The sequence below is a fragment of the Conger conger genome, chromosome 5, assembly GCF_963514075.1.
Source record: "Conger conger chromosome 5, fConCon1.1, whole genome shotgun sequence".
NCBI lineage: Eukaryota > Metazoa > Chordata > Actinopteri > Anguilliformes > Congridae > Conger > Conger conger.
Genome location: NC_083764.1, coordinates 67,759,881 through 67,764,880, shown reverse-complemented (window position 1 = coordinate 67,764,880; position 5,000 = coordinate 67,759,881). Strand labels below are relative to the sequence as shown.

Sequence of the window (5,000 nt, the reverse complement as noted above, 5' to 3'; positions counted from 1 at the left end):
AACCTGACTCCCTCACCGTGTGTGTGTAAGGTGAAGGTGACTCCCTGACCACGTGTGTGTGTAAACTGAGTCACTGACCGCGTGTGTGTGTGTGTGTGTGTGTGTGTGTGTGTGTGTGTGTGTGTGTGTGTATTCCTCAGAGCCGGATCAGGAGGATGTGGAGTGACACAGTGAGGAAGCAGTCAGAGTCCTCCTTTATCTCAGGAGACATCAACAGCACCTCCACCCTCAACCAAGGTACACCTCCACCCTCTATCTCTCCTGACCTCTACCCTCTCCCTCTCTCCCTACCTCCACCCTCCCTTTTACCTCCACCCTTTCCCCATCCTTAGAGTGGCTCCAGGTGTTCTCTGGTTTCCCATGATGCCGGTGGGGGAGTTGGCTGTAGCCTGGTTTGGCTCAGAGATTTGTAACCAGGTAGCGGAGGATTCTTCAGGTGTGATCCAGTGGGGCTCTGTTCTGAGTGGGCCAGGACATGGTCTCTGTTCTAAGTGGGCCAGGACAGGACATGGTCTCTGTTCTGAGTGGGCCAGGACATGGTCTCTGTTCTGAGTGGGCCAGGACAGGACATGGTCTCTGTTCTGAGTGGGCCAGGACATGGTCTCTGTTCTAAGTGGGCCATGACATGGTCTCTGTTCTAAGTGGGCCAGGACATGGTCTCTGTTCTGAGTGGGCCAGGACATGGTCTCTGTTCTGATTGGGCCAGGACATGGTCTCTGTTCTGAGTGGGCCAGGACATGGTCTCTGTTCTGAGTGGGCCAGGACAGGACATGGTCTCTGTTCTGAGTGGGCCAGGACATGGTCTCTGTTCTGAGTGGGCCAGGACAGGACATGGTCTCTGTTCTGAGTGGGCCAGGACAGGACATGGTCTCTGTTCTGAGTGGGCCAGGACATGGTCTCTGTTCTGAGTGGGCCAGGACAGGACATGGTCTCTGTTCTGAGTGGGCCAGGACATGGTCTCTGTTCTGAGTGGGCCAGGACATGGTCTCTGTTCTGAGTGGGCCAGGACATGGTCTCTGTTCTGAGTGGGCCAGGACAGGACATGGTCTCTGTTCTGAGTGGGCCAGGACAGGACATGGTCTCTGTTCTGAGTGGGCCAGGACAGGACATGGTCTCTGTTCTAAGTGGGCCAGGACAGGACATGGTCTCTGTTCTAAGTGGGCCAGGACATGGTCTCTGTTCTAAGTGGGCCAGGACATGGTCTCTGTTCTGAGTGGGCCAGGACAGGACATGGTCTCTGTTCTGAGTGGGCCAGGACATGGTCTCTGTTCTGAGTGGGCCAGGACAGGACATGGTCTCTGTTCTGAGTGGGCCAGGACAGGACATGGTCTCTGTTCTGAGTGGGCCAGGACAGGACATGGTCTCTGTTCTGAGTGGGCCAGGACATGGTCTCTGTTCTGAGTGGGCCAGGACATGGTCTCTGTTCTGAGTGGGCCAGGACAGGACACGGTCTCTGTTCTGAGTGGGCCAGGACATGGTCTCTGTTCTGAGTGGGCCAGGACAGGACATGGTCTCTGTTCTGAGTGGGCCAGGACATGGTCTCTGTTCTGAGTGGACCAGGACATGGTCTCTGTTCTGAGTGGGCCAGGACAGGACATGGTCTCTGTTCTGAGTGGGCCAGGACATGGTCTCTGTTCTGAGTGGGCCAGGACATGGTCTCTGTTCTGAGTGGGCCAGGACATGGTCTCTGTTCTGAGTGGGCCAGGACAGGACATGGTCTCTGTTCTGAGTGGGCCAGGACAGGACATGGTCTCTGTTCTGAGTGGGCCAGGACAGGACATGGTCTCTGTTCTAAGTGGGCCAGGACAGGACATGGTCTCTGTTCTAAGTGGGCCAGGACATGGTCTCTGTTCTAAGTGGGCCAGGACATGGTCTCTGTTCTGAGTGGGCCAGGACAGGACATGGTCTCTGTTCTGAGTGGGCCAGGACATGGTCTCTGTTCTGAGTGGGCCAGGACAGGACATGGTCTCTGTTCTGAGTGGGCCAGGACAGGACATGGTCTCTGTTCTGAGTGGGCCAGGACAGGACATGGTCTCTGTTCTGAGTGGGCCAGGACATGGTCTCTGTTCTGAGTGGGCCAGGACATGGTCTCTGTTCTGAGTGGGCCAGGACAGGACACGGTCTCTGTTCTGAGTGGGCCAGGACATGGTCTCTGTTCTGAGTGGGCCAGGACAGGACATGGTCTCTGTTCTGAGTGGGCCAGGACATGGTCTCTGTTCTGAGTGGGCCAGGACATGGTCTCTGTTCTGAGTGGGCCAGGACAGGACATGGTCTCTGTTCTGAGTGGGCCAGGACATGGTCTCTGTTCTGAGTGGGCCAGGACAGGACATGGTCTCTGTTCTGAGTGGGCCAGGACATGGTCTCTGTTCTGAGTGGGCCAGGACAGGACATGGTCTCTGTTCTGAGTGGGCCAGGACAGGACATGGTCTCTGTTCTGAGTGGGCCAGGACATGGTCTCTGTTCTGAGTGGGCCAGGACAGGACATGGTCTCTGTTCTGAGTGGGCCAGGACATGGTCTCTGTTCTGAGTGGGCCAGGACAGGACATGGTCTCTGTTCTGAGTGGGCCAGGACAGGACATGGTCTCTGTTCTGAGTGGGCCAGGACAGGACATGGTCTCTGTTCTGAGTGGGCCAGGACATGGTCTCTGTTCTGAGTGGACCAGGACATGGTCTCTGTTCTGAGTGGGCCAGGACATGGTCTCTGTTCTGAGTGGGCCAGGACATGGTCTCTGTTCTGAGTGGGCCAGGACAGGACATGGTCTCTGTTCTGAGTGGGCCAGGACATGGTCTCTGTTCTGAGTGGGCCAGGACAGGACATGGTCTCTGTTCTGAGTGGGCCAGGACATGGTCTCTGTTCTGAGTGGGCCAGGACATGGTCTCTGTTCTGAGTGGGCCAGGACATGGTGGCTGATTTGCCTGCTGGTCTCTGTGGTGTGGGTCATATCTCAGTGAATGTTAATCTTTACACTGTGGGTGAATCACTCCCATTTACTCATAAAATGACATGTTTACTTTTGGAGATATGACCCCTAAAAATTGGTCCCCAGTGAAGAAAGGTAATTTCTGGAGCCAATATCTCCAAAAGGAAAGTAGATGCATGTTTTTTGAGGTGAGATATGAATTCTGCTTAAAAATGGTGCTGCTTTTTCCTGCTGCGGCCGTGTAATTAGCGTGTCATTAGCGTGTTATAGCAGCATGGTGTGGTGGCGTGTGAAATGAAACTTTAGATGCTCATACATAACTCCGGTAGAATTAAACTGCATTTAGCAGGAAAATATTCTGGGGTTTTTTTTTGTTTTTTTCTGTTTTCCAAAATCGCTTTTCATTTTTTCCCTTTCTTTAGTTCTGCTCCATACTTGAAGATAAAAAGTAGCAGAATGTATTTTTTGTACATTTAGCCAGTTTTACCTACTATCAAGAGCTGGGGAGTTTTATTCCCAAACAGGAGCTGTTATCTGCTAAGAGTTTCTGCGAGTTACCTGTTAGCTGGGGCTGTTTGTGAGTTACTCTCTCCTGCACCTGGAGCACTCTCTCTCTCTCCTGCACCTGGAGCACTCTCTCTCTCTCTCCTGTACCTGGAGCACTCTCTCTCTCTCCTGCACCTGGAGCACTCTCTCTCTCTCTCCTGCACCTGGAGCACTCTCTCTCTCTCCTGCACCTGGAGCACTCTCTCTCTCCTGCACCTGGAGCACTCTCTCTCTCCTGCACCTGGAGCACTCTCTCTCTCTCCTGTACCTGGAGCACTCTCTCTCTCTCCTGCACCTGGAGCACTCTCTCTCTCTCCTGCACCTGGAGCACTCTCTCTCTCTCCTGCACCTGGAGCACTCTCTCTCTCTCCTGCACCTGGAGCACTCTCTCTCTCTCCTGCACCTGGAGCACTCTCTCTCTCTCCTGCACCTGGAGCACTCTCTCTCTCTCCTGCACCTGGAGCACTCTCTCTCTCCTGCACCTGGAGCACTCTCTCTCTCTCTCCTGCACCTGGAGCACTCTCTCCTGCACCTGGAGCACTCTCTCTCTCCTGCACCTGGAGCACTCTCTCTCTCTCCTGCACCTGGAGCACTCTCTCTCTCTCCTGCACCTGGAGCACTCTCTCCTGCACCTGGAGCACTCTCTCTCTCTCCTGTACCTGGAGCACTCTCTCTCTCTCTCCTGCACCTGGAGCACTCTCTCTCTCTCCTGTACCTGGAGCACTCTCTCTCTCTCTCTCCTGCACCTGGAGCACTCTCTCTCTCTCCTGCACCTGGAGCACTCTCTCTCTCCTGCACCTGGAGCACTCTCTCTCTCTCCTGCACCTGGAGCACTCTCTCCTGCACCTGGAGCACTCTCTCTCTCCTGCACCTGGAGCACTCTCTCTCTCTCTCCTGCACCTGGAGCACTCTCTCTCTCTCTCCTGCACCTGGAGCACTCTCTCCTGCACCTGGAGCACTCTCTCTCTCTCCTGTACCTGGAGCACTCTCTCTCTCTCTCCTGCACCTGGAGCACTCTCTCTCTCTCTCCTGCACCTGGAGCACTCTCTCTCTCTCCTGCACCTGGAGCACTCTCTCTCTCTCTCCTGCATCTGGAGCACTCTCTCTCTCTCCTGCACCTGGAGCACTCTCTCTCTCTCCTGCACCTGGAGCACTCTCTCTCTCTCCTGCACCTGGAGCACTCTCTCTCTCTCTCCTGCACCTGGAGCACTCTCTCTCTCTCTCCTGCACCTGGAGCACTCTCTCCTGTACCTGGAGCACTCTCTCTCTCTCCTGCACCTGGAGCACTCTCTCCCTCTCCTGCACCTGGAGCACTCTCTCTCTCTCTCCTGCACCTGGAGCACTCTCTCTCTCTCCTGCACCTGGAGCACTCTCTCTCTCCTGCACCTGGAGCACTCTCTCTCTCTCTCTGCCAGGCCTCTGCTGCACCTCCACACGCCTGTCTGACTCCTCCCACTGCAGTGTCATGCAGCTGGTTGAAATTTGAGTATAAAATAATAGTGGCAAGAATGGATGAAAGCAAGAAAGCAATGA

The 5,000-nt window shown here is 54.8% G+C and overlaps 1 pseudogene; it reads left to right on the top strand.

Annotated features, from left to right (window-relative positions):
* The window catches only part of LOC133128185 (adhesion G protein-coupled receptor L2-like), a 96,961-nt pseudogene that overhangs the window by 86,325 nt on the left and 5,636 nt on the right, over positions 1–5,000 (top strand).